Here is an 18,566-nt window from a genome sequence, read left to right on the forward strand (position 1 = left end):
CAGGAGTTTTTCTGTCCATGTAGGAACACCACCTCCCTCAACTATGTTAGCTATGTCAACAGAAACAATCTTCTATAGGCATAGCTGCAACTACACTGGGTATTTTGTCTGCATAGATATGTTGTTTCGGGCTTTGGTTTTTTCACATCCCTGACTGACGTAACTATGCTGATATAACTTTTTAAGTATAGATCAAGCCTGAGAGTGTAAGCGCCTGGTGTCAGGACACTTTTCTTTTTACCTGTAGAGTGCCATGTACTCCTGTGGGTTTGTGTAGAGATACTTAAGATAGATATTTAGATAGCTGGACAAAACGGGGGAGGGAGAGTTAAGCTTTCATTTGAAGCATGTGATATTTTCCATTATCAAAAACAGGATGGGATGAGATGGAACAGTGTTTTTTTCCAACACAGCAAGAAGTAAGATACTAGTGTAGATGGATGCATGGCTCTCTCCTGGTAAACTAGTAGACAGGATGACACTGGACTAGACGGTCCAATGCTTTGATCCACTGTAACAGGAAGGAGAAAAACTGACTAGTGGGAACACTGAGTTTCTTTCGGTAAAGCAGGAGGTGGGTTCCTCTTGGCAAAGCAGAGGGTGCGATACAAGAGTAGGTGCACAGTGGGATGACATCGCATGGAGACTCCCTATTGCAATGAACTCATATACCGCAGCCAGTACAATTGCTACATAATTCACACATAGAGACCCCTTGGGAGATTGGACTACAATTCTAGCTCTTCAGCTCAAGAAACACAGGCCTCTTCCGTTTACACTACGAGCGACAACCCAACCCCACTCCCCCACTTAGCTGAAACAGTAGCATTAGGTCCCTTATCCTTTCTGTGGCCTGACATCATTCACTTATGTATTCACAAACAAAGCCAGTCTAATACACTATGTTCTCTAAGTTCTGTGAATGTTACAGGCATTTTTGTTTCGTACTTCAGCGGCTGACAAAAAAAATGCAGAAAACCTCATTAAGGATTCCATAAGTGTTTATTAAAAGCTGCTGTTTCAAACAAGCAAATATAGCTAGACAACCCCTAATTGCGGTCTTTGTACATTTATTGTAACAAAAGCCTAAGTGCTGTGCTGATTTCTGAAACAAATCAGGACTTGTAAAACGAATGCAGCTGCAGCTCCTTCTTTCGCCAGGCAGCTGTGCCATCTGCCTCAGGCCAGCTTCTTCTACTGCACTTTCTGTGGGAGGGAAGGGAATAGAACTGGAGATTAGTCATGGGCCACCGCTAACCAGAACCAAGCAATGATCATCCTGTGATTGAAACACCAGGGGGAGGAGCAAACAGTCAAGTTTTCCATAATGCAGCTTGTTCATGCACAGCCATCCCCATCTCCATTCTGGTTCATAAATTAAGGATCTAGATAGATTAATTGATGAGGAGACATTAAAGGAACTAAAAATGTACTGGGTACCTAACTGAGAGAAGGTTGATCAAATTATATCAATATTTTAGTAGATAGATAGATAGATAGATAGATCAGCTGTTTCTCCTTTCACTGATGCTGGTGTAAATCAGGGATAACTCCATTTACATTAATGGGATTACACCAACATAATACTGGTTTAAGGGCTGGTCTACACTAGAAAATTAGGTCAGTATAACTATGTTGCTCAGGGATGGAAAAAATCCACACCCCCGAGTGACAGAGTTAAACTGACCTAACCCCTGGTGTAGACAGCACTAGGTCAACAGAAGAATTTTCCCATTGACATAGCTACCACCTCTCAGGAGAACCACTCTCACCAGTGTAGGTAGTGTCTTCTGAAGAGCTGCAGCGTTTTAAGTGTAGACAAACCCTTAGTAACAGAAAAATCAGGGTCACTGTGTTTGAATGGTGTACACCTCAAGGATAGACACAAATTGAGTCCCTGGGACTAGACCTCAGGGAACAACCCTCTATTGGTTGGTGAGGGGGAAGAAAATGGCAAATTGTGACCAAATGTGTCTTTTTATCTGTAATTTCTCAGATTCCCACTGCCACCAGCCAGTGCTCTAGCTGGAGGGGATTCACTGCTATTTTACAGTTGGTGCTTCCTGTTAAGTAGTGGTCAGGGGCATATCTGACGGGTGAAACCTTACATTGAATTTTCCCATGCAGTCACTAAGGCTATGAAAGTTTCTGCACAACAGAAACAGTGTGGTTTTGCTTGACTATGCTGAAGGCCTCATGTGTGATTGGAAAAGAGTCAGCTCAGAAGGTCTCAAGATATTTCCGATAAGCACTGTTAAAAATGAGAAAGAATGGATGACTACAAGCACACCACTAGATAAACAAACTTTCTTAACTCACTCTCTCTTTCATTTTTTATTCTTTCTCTCCACATATCTATTTATCTCTCTTTTTCTTTCTTTCCCTCACATCTTTTCTGATTCTCTCTCTGTTCTCTCATTTTTCCTGTTGTTTCTCTCTCGTCTTTCTTCCTCTTCTCTCAGTTTTCTCTCATTCCCCATCCTTTGTCTATGTCACATTTCACTCTTCCTCTTCCTTCTTTTGTTTCTCTCTTGCATTCTCTCTCTCCCCTTCTCTCTCAACACTTGCACTCTCTCCATCACTCTAGCTTACTCTCTTGCAAACCAAGAGGTGCAGAGACATGGGGAAAAAGAAAAAACACTTCACTGAACTTTTTTGCATCTTAAAAGTTGTGGAGATTTCTTTGTGTGTGTGTGTGTGTGTGGGGAAGATAGAGGTTCATGGCTGGTTCTCACTTCGTCCAAGCTAGTCCCCTCCCCACCCACCACCTCTCTTCTAGTTAGAAAGCACCTGGCCCAGTGTGCATAGAATAAGAAAACACCTCTTACCTTGTTCCTTAGCATTAGCCCCATCACAAAGACCCCATACAAGGCACTCTTGAAAATGAGCAGAACATACACACTCTTGCCTGCCATGGCACTTCTCAGATATGACTCTAAAAAGCAAGGGGGGAAATAATACATCAAAGCTAACAGATAAGTGAAAATTTCTTTGGAGAATTTATCCAACCCAGGGGGGTTCTTTTAATCCTGTAGATTAGCAGAAGATGGTGCAACGCTTATCTGTAAAATCCACTTACTGTCCATTTGGCTGCCTATGGCTGTACCACCAAGGAGGGCTGGATCTCCAAAGCTAAAGATTGTCAGCCCTGGCCAGCAATTGGTTTGGAGACTGCTAAGGAAAACCTAAGAGTTTGAAGAAGTGGTGGTGACGCTGAAGGTGGCAGCCTTCCCCCAGAGATAACATTGATCCCAATACATCAGTGTGGTGCTAGGGGGTGCTGTGCTGCAGAGAGCGGGGTAGGTGACTCAGTAGGGGGTACTCTCCCTTCTAAGTCAGTACTGACCCTAATGACCCAGTGTGGTCTTAGGGTCTCTGTGCTGCTGAAGGTGATATCTTTAGCATGAGATCTAAAGCTGAGGTCCTGGCCACTGGTGGTTAGAACAAGTCCCACAGAAATTTTTGTGCGTTCAGGGGTGTGAGTCCCAGTGTGTGTGCCTACGCACATACTCACACGTGCACACCCACGTCTCTGTGAAACAAGAAATATGTACACGCATGTGCACCCACACATACAAATATGCACATAAGCACATGCACACCTGCGCCTGACAGCATGAATACACATACCCCCATGCACACCCCCCCAGCAGTACCTCAGGGTACACATACCCCCATGCACACACCCCCCCAGCAGTACCTCAGGGTACACATACCCCCATTCACACACACCCCCAGCAGTACCTCAGGGTACACATACCCCCATGCACACGCCCCCCCCAGCAGTACCTCAGGGTGCACATACCCCCATGCACACCCCCCCCGCAGTACCTCAGGGTACACATACCCCCATGCACACACCCCCACAGCAGTACCTCAGGGTACACATACCCCCATGCACACACCCCCACAGCAGTACCTCAGGGTACACATACCCACATGCACACACACCCCTAGCAGTACCTCAGGGTACACATACCCCCATGCACACACCCCCACAGCAGTACCTCAGGGTACACATACCCCCATGCACACACCCCCCCAGCAGTACCTCAGGGTACACATACCCCCATGCACACACCCCCCCAGCAGTACCTCAGGGTACACATACCCCCATGCACACACCCCCACAGCAGTACCTCAGGGTACACATACCCCCATGCACACACCCCCACAGCAGTACCTCAGGGTACACATACCCCCATGCACACCCCCCACAGCAGTACCTCAGGGTACACATACCCACATGCACACACACCCCCAGCAGTACCTCAGGGTACACATACCCACATGCACACACACCCCCAGCAGTACCTCAGGGTACACATACCCACATGCACACCTGAACATTCATGTGCACATGCACACAGGTGTACAGTACAGAGGAACAAAGGGCTTTAACTGACCTTCTGAGACACTGCAACCTGAAAGGAGAAACAAGCAGAAGTTAGTATCTGAGCCCAGCGATCTGTGCTTTTTACAAGGAACTCCCAGTTTCCCACAATTAATTGGGTTGGGGAAGGGCGGAAGGGAGAATTATGTGTCTATTCACTAGCTTGTAGGAGAGCAGATTTGGATTCCAGTCCTGGTCTCAGATCCCAAGGGCTGGCAGAGGCTGGAGTGTGGCATCCAGTGGTCTTGGTGCCCCAGGGTTTAGCAAATTGCTCTGCTTTGCAGAACTCTGAGGTGACAATTCCCACTCTTGGACTATCTCTTGGGACAGCAGTGATTTAAGTGGTGATGCCCTGATGTGCTGGGCAGGAGCCCTGCCTTCCTTTCCAACTCCTAATCCCAGAGGTGGGAATGCTGCAGAGGCCAGACCCCAGCACCCTAGGGCTTTTGTGCTCAGTACTCACCAGCTGCACCATGGATGACTTCATCATATCTTTGCGTGTTATTCCCGTAGAACTCAACAAAGCACTGGAATCTATTCTTGGAGTTGGAAAATTCCTGGTGTGAGATCCTCAGGCGGCTGGTCAGTGAGTATTTTTTTGAGGTTTTGTCCATGATAGATTCATCTGTCCTCACCCCCTCTTTCCTCTCAACATCGTTCACCCGCCAAACCAGCTTGATGTGGTCAGGGTAGAAATCTGTGACCAGGCACACCAGGGTGGCCTTCCTCTTCTCTTTGATCTCCTGCTTTGACGGGGGAAAGATGGCCACTTTGGGGGCAGTGATAGTGAATCCATCCTCTGGAACAGAAATCAAGATGACACAGAGAGCCCTACACAAAGCTTCTCCTGCCTTGTGACAACAACCCCTCCCAGATCCATGTATTTGACTCTGTATGTGTTGTGTGAGGAGGGAGATGCTTCTAGAGGCAAATTCAATGCCCTCTTTAGAAATCTACACAGGAGGCCCATCATTTTAAACCAAAAGAGAAAATTATATTTTTTGACTATACTGTACTCGAGTCTGAATCAGTAGCTACTGTATATGTACCACTTCCACTGAAGTCAATAGAAAGTGTTGGCTGCAGAATCTGGCCCCAATATTTAAAAAAGACAGCTACAGAGTAAATGTAAAGTCTCTATATCCAGTCATTCATTGAGGCCTGTTTCTCTTTAATTCTTTACTGCACTGGGGTGCCCTGTGTTTCACCTCAGAAAAAGATGCTGAAGACTGCACCCTCCTTTTGCTAACCCAAACTTTCCAATCTCTCAGCAAGCTCTCCTTGCTTTTTCTCCTGCAATTTTAAAAAGGACAAAAGAAATAAAAAATCCAGCCCACAAATATCCAAAGAGAAGCTTGAGACAGAAGCCCAAGACTGTGAATGTTTTGTTATTTAGCAAACAAACAAACAAACAAACAAACCAAGAAACCCTTCCTTACCCAGGACAGTCAGCTTGGTTCCTGTGCCAAAATACTGTTCATATCCAGAGCACAGAGACAAAGGGCAGTAGTAAAACTCAGCAAAGTAGCAACTTACGGTTCAAGGGCTTGACTCTACACACTCCTCACACAGGCTGAACTCTCACTGAAGTCAATGGAAGTTTAGCCTGAATAGGGACTGCAGGGCTAGGCCTGTGGTGTCTCTCTATAGAGACAAAGTGAAAACCTGGATTTGTGCAGGAAATAGCCCAACTTGATTGTCATGCACATTGTGTAAAGAGTTGTCACTTTGGATGGGCTATCACCAGCAGGAGAGTGAATTTGTGTGGGGGGGTGGAGGATGAGAAAACCTGGATTTGTGCTGGAAATGGCCCACCTGATGATCACTTTAGATAAGCTATTACCAGCAGGACAGTGGGGTGGGAGGAGGTATTGGTTCATATTCTCTGTGTATATATAAAGTCTGCTGCAGTTTCCACGATATGCATCTGATGAAGTGAGCTGTAGCTCACGAAAGCTTATGCTCTAATAAATTGGTTAGTCTCTAAGGTGCCACAAGTACTCCTTTTCTTTTTACATGTGAGTACAAACCTATACGACCATGAAATGAGCACATAGGGAGGATCTCTGCTGTTGATGTACTTCCCACTTTCACAGGACTCATCAGCTCCATTCCTGCCACTACAGTTTTCTTTATCCTGCTCTTAACTTTGCAGTGGCAGAGGGGATCCTTCACCCACTCCACGAGGGGAGTCCATTCCATGGCCCACTTCCTCTGGCTCGTAATAAATTTTTCCTATTGTTTAATACTAGCTTTTCCTTACTGGACCTTAGGTTTTCCATCTTTGTCCTGCCATCTTTTGAAAGAGATCCCCATTCTTCCTCCACATATATTATTTCTTCAAGGGAATGATGTCTAGACAGTGCCTTACTGGAGAGAGGAGGCAGTGTGTTGCAATGAGCAGAGCACCAGACTCTGTGGGCCAGATTTTCAAAAGAGCTCAACTCGCATTTATGCAGCAAACTAGGAGGCCAGATTTTCAAAGGCTCAGCATATTGGGTGGAGAGCTCTTTTGAAAATCAGGCCATGAATAAGGAGGCTTGGGTTCTGTTCCCAACTAGGCCACACTTGTTATGTAACCTTGGGCAAGTCACTTAACTGCTCTGTGCCTCAGTTTCCCACGCTGTAAAATGAAGCTTGTAATGTCCACCCATCCTAGTGAAGTGCTTTGAAATCTATGGATGAAAAATACTAAATATTATTATGAAGAGTTTCAGAGTAGCAGCTGTGTTAGACTGTATTTGTAAAAAGAAAAGGAGTACTTGTGGCACCTTAGAGACTAACCAATTTATTTGAGCATAAGCTTTCGTGAGCTACAGCTTCCTAGTATATATTATTAAATTAACATGTTATCTGTGGACCTCTATGAATATAGCCTAAAAATCAAGCTATTAATTATGGATGGTTGAAATTGTTTTTATTTCTAATTGTTTTATCAAAAAATTGGAAACATTCTATAGAAATGTCGACTGAAATATTTTTTTTTGTTTCCTTCAACATTTTTCTGAGAAAAGAATTCCTATTTTTAACTAGTGCTCCTATTCATCCAACCATCTCTGTGTCTCTTCTACCAGCACTACAGAGGGATTGTATGGGCTACTCTAATATATTGCAGAACCAGGAGCACATGGGAAAGAATTGTGAATAGAAAAAATAAGGCTGACCACTCCATTTCCTCATGGTGAGGGTCTATTAAGCTGTGTCTGCAGATAAGTGTGTCTGAGTGAGCAGAATCCCAGCCCTTAGACGTGGAGAAAAGACTTGTTTCATTACACCTACTGTACCCTCTCTTCTCAAGCAGAGTAAGGCTACTCCTTACAGCAGTGGCTCTCAACCTCTCCAGACTATTATACCCCTTTCAGGAGGTTGATTTGTCTTGCGTACCCCCAAGTTTCACCTCACTTTAAAACTACTTGCTTACAAAATCAGACATAAAAATACAAAAGTGTCACAGCACACTAGTACTGAAAAATTGCTCACTTTCTCATTTTTACCATGTAATTATAAACTAAATCATGAGCACCAGTTTGAGAAACACTGATATAGTATATAGCGCAGTATAAACAAGTAATTGTCTGTATGAAATTTTAGTTTGTACTGACTTTGCTAGAGACTTTCATGTAGCCTGTTGTAAAACTAGGCAAATATCTAGCTGAGTTGACATACCCCCTGGAAGACCTCTGTGTACTCCCAGGGGTATGTGTACCCCTTGTTGTGAACCACTGCCTTACAGTACACTCTCAAGGGGCTTTGACCATTTCCCTTTGGAGACTATTTCAAGATCTCTTCCCCCCCTACTCTAGAAATTATTCCTGATACATTATGTGAAGGATTTCTCTTTAATTCAGTTCCAGCCCCTTTATCCCTAGCTATTCCCTCACGGACTACACTAAAAAAAATCATCTTCCTCCTTAATATTTCATCCTTCCCTGTCTTTCTCTCTTGTGTGTCTTCTTTGTCTGTTTCCCTTTTTATTCCTTTTTTCCCGTCACCTTTTTATTACAAATCCAGCATACTCTCCTTAAATATGCTCTCCAGACATGTCCCAGGCAGATCACATAATGTTAGGCACAGAATTATCTTCTTTCTGACATAGGTTGGTACAATCACATACCAGCCAGAAAAAATCTCTGGGGGTGAAATCCTGGCCTTATTAAAGTCAGTGGGAGTTTTGCCATTGACTCCAGGGGAGCTGCGATTTCACGCAAGTGTTTTCCTTTTGCGGATCCTATCTTCCCAAAATGAAGATGCCTTTTATTGTCTATGGGTTTCTTAGGAAACGTACAGATCCCACTGGGTTGCTAGAGACAGATCATGAGATGATAAAAGTATTTATTTTTCTTACCTAGAACTGTGAGTCTGGTCCCGTCACCAAAATATTGCACCAAGCCAGAACCAGAACACAGCGTTTTCCTCCCATGCTACAAATGCCCTGGAACCGGGACTCGTTTCTACTTACCTGTGTTTCATTATTTTATGTTTATCTGCTTTGTCCCTCACTGTCTGTCTTAATCTCTGTCTGTCTGTTTCTCTGTCCCTCTTTTCTCTAGATTAACCCCGTTAGAGACAAGTTCATCAATTTGGCTGCCACCAGAAATGCTTCTAAAAACTGGGTTTTATTCCAGTCTCTTTGCCTGCTATTTTCCTTCTTTCTTTCTTTGCTTCCACTCACCCAGAACTGTCAGCTGTGTCCCTGCTCCAAAGTACTGCGTTCCAGTTCACAGCCTCTTGGAGCTGAACCAAAACCATCCCTCCCAATCCTCCTCCCCATCCAAACCCCACCAAAACCACTCTACACTCCTTAGGGACTGGGCAGAACAGGGCTGCTTTGGTGGGGCTAGGGAATGCTGCCATCTCCATAAAGTGCAGTTAGATTGTATTTAGTCTATTTTCTCCTAGCCAGTGAAGAATTGTTCTCTATATTCTATTCTCCTAGACTTTGTCCTGTCCTAGCTTTAAATAACTCAAGCAATGAGATATCCTACAGTTCACTTGCGGAGAATATTTTACATTCTGCTATCCACCCCAAAGGCTTCCCTCTTCATTCAGTTTCACGGATTCATGCTTCAAGAATCCTGCCCCTTTCACACTCCCAAACCCAGTCCTCTCCCAGCATGGGGTGTAGGTTATGTTATTTTGCCGTCATTTTCACTCACCCAGAACTGTCAGTCGAGTTCCAGCTCCAAAATACTGGATGTCTGTGGAGCACAGCTTTGCATTGCAACACCAAAACTACTCACTACCCAGTCCTGGGCTGATCCCCATAAGATGCCATTGTTAACCCTTAAAATGCTGGACTCTTCCAGAATCGTAGCCAAAGGCATGCTCAGGAGAAAGTATATGCACTAGCCATCTAGCTGTGCTGTCTCAGCAGCATTTAGAAGACTAATATCTTGTATGTGCTCCCCAGTGATGATTTGGATATTTCAAAAGATCCCTCATTTCCCTTTCCACAGTAAAGTACCTCATCCTCTGCTTCTGAACCTCAGCATCGCCACACACTCCCAGGGTCAGTGTTTATCCTTCAAGCTCCTTCTCCCGCCTTCCCACCCCCCCTGCTTTATACCCTCATCCAATCTCTCTGTTTGTTCTCCCAACTGCTGCAGGATAGTCCTATTATTAATGAATGTCTGGCTCCTGACCTCAGTCTTCTTCACCTCACCCCCTTTTCAGGGACAGATGCTCCCTTAGATATTGCAATGGGAAGACAGAGTCATCCCAGGGATTATACTGGATCGCAGTGGGGGAGGGGGCAGATGCACCACCTCTGAATAGGTGTAGTCTAATTTTGGGGTGCTGGCACTGCATGGGCTTCATTTCTAAGAGAATCCAGCCAGCACCCTAAGTGGGCACTGAGCAGGGCTTCCCGGAGTTTCCACCAGATTTATATTGCAATCTAGATATAGAATACTACTCTAGGGGCCCGTGTGCTCTCCCTTCTTTCTCTGATTAGATTTGAGATCTCCTCCTATTCCAGACTTGAAGGAGATGCTCCAGACATTAACCACGAAATTAAAACACTTTCTTTCTTTCTTTCTTTCTTTCTTTCTTTCTTTCTTTCTTTCTTTCTTTCTTTCTTTCTTTCTTTCTTTCTTAGCATGGCAAGAAAATGTTGGCAAAGTTAACACTGCAGTTGTCTGTGCCCAGGACAAATTTAATAGCAGTAATGGGTTTGTTCTTTTCCCCAGTCATCAACTGCTTTCCTTTCCCTCTGTCTCTCTCAGTGTCTTTCCCAAAACCCTTTTCTTGGTGTATTTGCCAGCCTATGACCTGCTGGCTGTGGCCCAGACACAATTGCTGGTATCTCTTACCTAGAACTGTGAGCCGTGTTCCCTCTCCGAAGTACAGTATATTTGTAGAACACAGCCTGACACCCCTGTCAGAAAAGTCCTCTCTGGAGAGGGGAAGGGAGGGAAGGAGGCGGTGGGCTGCAGTAATGGAGAAGTTCTCTTCCTCCTCTTATCTGTCAATGAAAGAGCCTGAAATCTCCCATCTCTCCTCCCCCAGGAGAGCAATTCTTGGCCTCTGGGTGATGAGGGAATCTGCCTGTTTGGGAGTGCTGAACACAGCATTGTGGTCCTAGAATCAGGTCACATTCCATCCAGATTTAACCCTTTCCAGCTTTCCACCTTCTTTCCACCCACTCCTCCAAGCCCACACAGGAGGGCTTCTCCTTGCATAAGGAGTGGGAATTACTCCCAATAGGAGTTACTTGTACCCTGTTTGTATTGTGCTTTATGGAATCCTAGCCTTCATTGTCCTAAGCAATTCCCACTTCTCGTGGGCCACTCCCCATCCCATATCATGCCATTGCACAGCCTGACAGATCTTCTGATCTGCCTGTTAAGACATACTCACCCCTTTGCAGCCCGGCATTCCCCCCTTTTCCTCAGTTTCATCCTGTTGACCCTACATTTACCCCCTTGGAGCACCCTTAATAATTCCTCCCCCTGCCTACCCTTCCCATGTATGTAGAATGCTTAGCTGGCATTTAGTCAAGTGAAACATATTTTATCTTAATCTTTTCCCATCCTTCAGTCCCTCCTGCTCTGTCAATATCTTTCTGGCATTGAGGGACCCAGAAATGAATGCAGTTTTCAAGGTACGTTCTCAGCGGAGCTGTAGAAAGGGGGTCTATACTATGCATAGCATTCTCAGTAGGGTCCGAGCACCACTGACTGGTAAATACTGGTCTGTGTCTATCTGTGTGGAAGATGACAATGTGTCACCATAGAAGCCTCTCCCAGGGCCAGTGGGAGACAATTGTTAGATCCCTGCAGTTTTTCTGGCTGCCTCCACTTACCTAAGACAGTCACTTGGGTCCCTTGGCCAAAGTTCAGTGGGGAATTGTAAGAACACAGCGTGAAACTGTTATAATCAAAGTGAACATCTTCAAAGGCAGAGGCAGCCCAAAGTGTAAAGCCCAAGGGAGCCTTGATCTTGTCTCATCCAGCAGTTGCTGGAGGCTAGTAAACACTAGTCATAGGAGTATCCCAGCGGGGGGTGAGGGGTGAACCTGTACATTTTGTGTTCTCAGGGCATAAGCTGCTCACTGGCTTGTGCCAGCAGGTAATTGTCCCCCATGCCATGTAACACTAACACAGAAATATCTGTTCACAGCCTGCCCTAAACCCTTCCAACCGTTGCTTCAGGCAGCTGCCTCCTGTTTTTTCTGTCTCCAGATCTGTAGATAATTCCCTGTTCCTTTGGAGGGATCTACAGACTCTGATCAAGTCCCACCACCACCTTGAGCCAGCTCTCCCCTGGGTTACATACACTGAGCTCCCTCAGTCTCTCTTGAAACACTCAGATCATATCATAAAGGTTTATTGCCTTGCTATCTATATTATCTCCAACTTTGTTATTTTTAGTTCAAGTAACGAGATGTTTCGGGGAATTCTCATCCCTTCTTCAAATGGCTTTCAGATTCACATTCTCCGACTCCACATGTCTCTTTGCCTCTGTCCCTGCCTGGGTTCTTCTGTGTGTTTTCCTTGTTCTCTCCATGTCTTTGTTTAGTTAAATGACCAAGGACCACTTTTCATCCTGCCACCCACTGAAACCAGTGCAACTGTGGGAAACATTAACTACTAAGGTAAAATTGAAATGATAAGGTAGAATATCCACCTTTCTCATGGTTACATTTTAGACGCTGATCTTAACAGGGTTAAAGGGAAAATGCCCACTCTCCCTGCAATGTGTCTAACCAAAAAATAAATAGTTATATGGGGACAAATTCCCCCAGACAGGAATTGTAGATTTTGCTAAGTTTGGTTCAGAGATACTTTGGAAGATGCATTTTCTTACCTAGAACTGTGAGCCTGGTCCCCTCTCCAAAATATACCGGCTGTGTGTTTACACAGACAATTTGCTCACTGCTAAAACCTCCAGGCAGCAGCCCAAATGGCAGTGATTATTACCCTGAAACTTCTGCTAAGGTGAAGAAGACATTAAACCAGGCTTCCTCTAACCTCTAATTGGAGCACCCAGTGCTGGCATAGCATCAGTGCTATGGGAAAGAGAGGATGATGCCTCCTTGGAAGGCACATTAAACTGCTTTGGAGGACATATTAAACTGAGTTCCCTTCTGCTCAGCCCTCATGGGCTGTTCCAGGTGGAGATTTGAGACCCACAGGGCGCTTATTGGAAAGAGATCCTGTCCAGACAACATTTCTTCTCTTTCAGCTAAAACACATTGTAATACCGGAGGCTACATACCAGCGATAGTTGAGTTCAGAACATCAGCTACATTTGTTTGCACAATATTCAATGTGCTGCACTTAAAGTGCTTTAGGGAGACAAGGAACGTGACAAGCTTTGAGAGAAAAAAAATCCTTCTTTAGATCTTCCCATGGCCTCTTTGCCCACCTGCCTCCCAACACTGAGCCATTTCAAGCTATGCACTAGAGGAGATATTCCAGGACACCCCTGATTCTCCCCAAACTGATCCCTTCCAAAATTTGCCAGTGCCTTTACAGTGGTGACTTTTAATCTGCTTGGATTTCACTTACCTAGCACTGTAAGCCTGGTGCCCTCGCCGAAGTTAGCTTCAGCATAGTTACACAGTGATAGACCCACAGCCTAGAAAAACCAGTGTCCCCCAAGGGGCTGCCATTTCTCAGGTGGACTCTATTCTCTGCTCCTTTTACCCTTCCTTGAATACTGAATTTACCTGATGAAATGTCAGCCTGTTGCCTATTTGCAAACCTCTGGGAATTTGGGTATTTGAGTCACATCATAGAAGTTAGAGATGGCAAAGACTTACCTTCCTTCCCCAATCCCATAGCCAGGGCAGGATTACCCCCTACAGTGCAGTCTCTAGGTCTTTGTCGCAGTACTCACTTTAAATGGTCCTGGAGATGGGGCCTCCTTTCCCTCTTTGCACCCTTCTAAATGGTTCTCATACCTTCCGTTAGCCACCTTTATCCAAGCTATTACATTCATTTATTCCTGTCTAGTAAATTAACCCCTTACTGCTGTCAGTTGCTCTTATCAGACATCTCTTCACTAATGGACTGTGTTTGGGATAATAGACAGAATGGCCACAAAGAAACTTACCCAACACTGTCAGCCTGGTACCCTGGCCAAAGTACTGTGGTGTGTTTACACAGTGTTATGAAGGGGTACAGGAATCACCTGCCTTCAGCTATGGGAATAAGGCAGCCTCAGGGAAGTTACCAGTTGGGGGAGGGGGTGTGGATTATCCAAGGAGACACAACAGATTTAGGTAATCTTATATAAAATAATGTGTCTGCCGCTCCCCCCACCCAACCTCCAAGCACTGAGTACAGTGTTAGAAAATGCTGTGTTTATGGAAGACAGATTTGATGAAAAACCCCTGTATTCACTTGGAATATCATCTAATCTATCTATCTATCTATCTATCTATCTATCTATCTATCTATCTATCTATCTATCTATCTATCTCCACAATCTCAACCCCACCCTGCAACTGAGTCCAGTCTGAGACTCCTGTTCTCGTGTAATTTTAGAAGCAGTGACCCTTTCCTGCGGTCAAAGGGCAGTGGTGGTGGTGTGCATGGGGAAGGGAATTCTTCTGGATTTCACCCACCCCATGCTGCAACCTGTTCCTTCAGACCCTGTTCTGGACAAATTTGCACACATGACTTTTTCATTTACTCTTGAAAAAGGTATTTCATTGTCACCACTTATTTAATGCCTGAGCTTCTTTTCCTTACCTAATACAGTCACTCGTGTCCCGGAACCAAACTGTGCTGGAGATGAATCACAGCACTACAGAGACCATCTCAAAATACACCGCTCCCCAGAGCAAAGGTAGGGACAGGGAACTGTGATAATCATCTTGTAATACCCTGGGAGGAGAGGAAACAGACCCTGTTTGGGATAATAGACAGAATGGCCCAAAGGAAAGTTACCAAACACTGACAGCCTGGTCCCCTGGCCAAAGTATGGCTGGCTGTGTTAGGAAATAACTGTGGGATGGTCTCCCAAAGGGAAGTGGTGGAAGCCCCTCATGTAAGACATTGAAAACTGGTCTGGACAGAATCCTGGAGAATCTCCTGTAGGGTATACTCTCACCTGGGAGAGTTGGGGTGGGAGGATGGAGAAGATGGGAGGTGATAGGCTTTTTTAGATCCCTAATTCCTAGAAGTCACTTACCTAAGACAGTGAGTCTGGTCCCCTCTCCAAAGTACACGGCGCTGCCAGAACACAGTGTTGGTAGGCCTGGCGAAATCAACCACAGTTTTCCCTAGCCACCTTGGGGTGGGATTCCAGCGACACTGGCCCCTCTGGGAAAGATACTTTGAGACACTGATGGAAGGTGCAGAAAAGTGGCATGTGGAGGAACGTGGCTGCCATGTGTCTTGATTTTCAAAGGCAACCACCCGCATTTTATTCCTCTACAGAGGATGCCCATCTGGTAGAGACTGTCCTATCCTGGGGGGTCCCATAGATAGAAGAGCTATTGGGTGAGCCAAAGGGAATCTCCTCCCACCGGGGTCTGCTGTGTGGTCTTGGTTAGGAGTCATTCTTTGTGGCCCAGGAACACGTCAGGGTTAGGATGAACAAAACCTTGAAAATGTGCAGGCAGCTCCTAGTGGAGCCTTGGGTGTCAAGAAGTGCACATACCCCAGGGGGCCTTGCATCCTATCCACTACATGAGGGAGGTTTTTGTAAAGGCCTCCCTAGGGAATGTATCACCGTGGCCCTGCTGTCCCCACAATCGTTCAACCTCATGCAAAAACATCTCCTCCCTCAGCCCCGCCCCAGAGTCACCCAGCAGAGGCAGGGCCTGGGGAAATGGCAGGGTCTGTGCTTATACTGAATAAACAAGGGAAAACGGATGATGTTGCTGGGGGTGATCATACCAAACAGACACCTGGCCGGATAGAGGGGTTCCTAGGTTTTTCTAAGCAGGAACTTGCTATGCTCCCTCCCCACTACCCCTCACTAAGCCAAACTGGTATTTATAGCTTACGAGAGGGAGAGGGGAGCTGTGAGAGGCGGGAAACCACACAGAGGTACCCAGCCTAGACACACACGTACAGACAGCTGCACAGATACACATAGATTGTAGGCAGTGTTGTTGTAGTCATGTTGGTCCCAGGATATTATATGTAGCTATGACGCTTTAAGTAACTTTCCCAGCCCCAAAGAACAGCTCTGTGTAGCTGGAAAACTTGTCTCTCTCACCCAAAGAAGTTGGATCACCTCACCCACCTGATCTCTCAAATACACATAGAGACATGAATACAAGCACAAACACATGATACAAATGACACATCATACCGAGTGGTTACACAGGCACAGGCAGACATATACACACAGAAAATGTGCCGACACACCCCCAAGAACATGCAGAGAATAGCAAAGGCACAAATACACTGCAGAAGGATATGTGCTGTCACACACACTCAGAGGCAGGTATGGAGAGTCACATGAATGGCCTCTCCCTCTCCCCATAGAATCATATGTATAGATGCAGATGTAGAGTCACAAACAAACATGCACATACCTAGTCAGACTCGCCCCCACAGAGAAATTAACTGAGCTGGTCAGAAAATGTTCATCGGGAATTTTATCTGATAAATCTTTGAATAAAAATGTTTCCTGGGTTTTTATTAGCTCTAGAAATTCAGCACAGCTACAGATGTATGCATTCCCACCCAGAAGCCCATGGACTGACACACTCAATCCCAGCAGACCAGGAGATTATTCATACAGGATCCATGAGATCAGGTGAGAATACTGGGAAGACACTATGGCTTTGTTATTCTTTGATCATGAAATCAGACTCTCAGCACTTAGTTTAATGGAATAAGTCAGGAATGGGGAGAGCCAGGTCAGAAGAAATAAAAAGCCACCCACTGAGCCGATGTAGAGGTTTAACAACTGTGTGTGTGTGTGTGTGTGTGTGTGTGTGTGTGTGTATGCAGAGCATGGTTTCCTACCCTTGCTCATTTCATCCCAAGAAGCCTGTCTCTCTCTTACTCATGCGGTTCCTCCATCCACTTGTATAAGCACTATGGCCTATCTCCTCAAATCTAATTACCTTTGAGGATCTGGGCCCACATGACTGAGAGACCAGCATTCCTATAGTGTCTTTGAACCCAGAGATTCACAAAGTGCTTTACAGACAATACACAGGGGCCATTCACTTGGAAGGACACTGCACAACATTAGCACAGAGAGAGAGGAGTTAATGCCATATCCCCTGATGCTGCAAGGGAAATCTGAGGTCAGAGGAATATAGTGCACCTGCTGGAATTTTTCCAGGAAACAGGTAACCATAAAACCTTAACTCTTGCAAAAATTGCTTTGGGACCTTTAAGCATCATGAGTGGCCCTGGGCTTTAGCTCTTATATTGCTTCCAAATAATGGCATCTCCAGCAGCAGAGCACCCCTTAGCATCACACTGGGGCATTGGGAGCCGTACTGACTAAAGGGGAAGAAGTCACTGATCCCACTCCCTGCTTAGCCTTGGTTTTGCTTGGAAGGCTCCCATTCATATGCTGATCAGGGCTAATCCTGCTTGGTGTATGAGTTCTGAACAGATCACAGCCACCCAAGGTAGTATATCTGTGAGTCCCAAGGTCAGTTTTTGTCTGGCAGCTTCAGGGTTTTGCAATAGTGTGTGACTGGTGGCACAAAAATACAGGGCAGCTATTTTGGGGTGTGAGTTGGGGGCATGTATTTGGTCCTTACCTTTTGAACTTTCCTCAGTGGCAGCCATAATCTGTTACCTTGAAACTTCTCTCTACAAGGTTTATAATATCTTCAGTTTTCTTAGCCAGTTCTTCCAGATCCAGCTTCCCTTTTCATTTCCTTCCAGCCTTTCTCAGAAGGGTCAGTTACCCCAATTTCTAGGACTTTTTATGACCCCTCATCCCAGTTCAGAGCAGTGCCAGGCATTGCAGAACTGTGAGTTTATTCCCTAGTTAACTAAGAGCAAAACATCACCTCTTTCTTTCTAATCACAGATGACGACTGAAGCGGTTTAGTGAGTCCACTGATTGGTTTTAAGGCTACAGTGAATTTGGTGCTGGGAAAAGATGCTGGACTGACATTCTTTGGATCCTGAAGTCCACCCAACAGGGACAGCATGGGCCGTGGCTGGTGTAGGCTTCTTCACACACTGCTCTGTCAGCATGTCCCATCCCTGACTTGCAGTGACCACCTCCATGAGTGAAAGGGGTGTTCAGTCTCCATGACCCATTTACTCCACGGCTTCTCTGCTGAGAATGGCAGCAAGGAGACCAAATAATAGCACCTGTAGGGGGTGGGGTTTGTGATGCATGCCTGGTATATAGATTGCAGGGTTTTGCATGACCCTGGTGAGAGCGATGCTGGGTCGACACCCTGTTTATTATCTGTAAACCACAGACAGAACAATGCTCGGAAGCGTGGCCCACAGAACAGTACCACCTGCGCTGTGACCTCTTGGCAATGCTTTGTATCATTGTCATCTCAGTGTTGCATGTGGTTTTGAGAATAAGACCTACATTGGCTGACAGGTGGAATGGAATGGTGACTCACCAATCACTTGTGACTCCGAGCGTTTAACCACATGCAGAGACCAAACCCCCAGGGCCTTGTTATTGAAACTTCTGCTGCCTTTTCAATTCTGCACTGACACAATATGAACAGCTCCTCCCCTCACCTGCTATGCTCTCTACCTTCACCACATCC

The 18,566-nt window shown here is 45.5% G+C and overlaps 1 gene segment (V, D, J or C); it reads right to left on the reverse strand.

Annotated features, from left to right (window-relative positions):
* Positions 1–1,052: 1,052 nt before the first annotated feature.
* Positions 1,053–17,637, reverse strand: LOC311528845 (T-cell receptor beta-2 chain C region-like). The segment is given in 5 exons: positions 17,583–17,637; positions 4,857–5,192; positions 4,407–4,424; positions 2,829–2,935; positions 1,053–1,206 (listed from the first exon to the last, which is right to left on the reverse strand).
* Positions 17,638–18,566: the final 929 nt, after the last annotated feature.

This window comes from Lepidochelys olivacea (genome assembly GCF_965140295.1).
Source record: "Lepidochelys olivacea isolate rLepOli2 genome assembly, chromosome: 1".
Taxonomy (NCBI): Eukaryota; Metazoa; Chordata; order Testudines; family Cheloniidae; genus Lepidochelys; species Lepidochelys olivacea.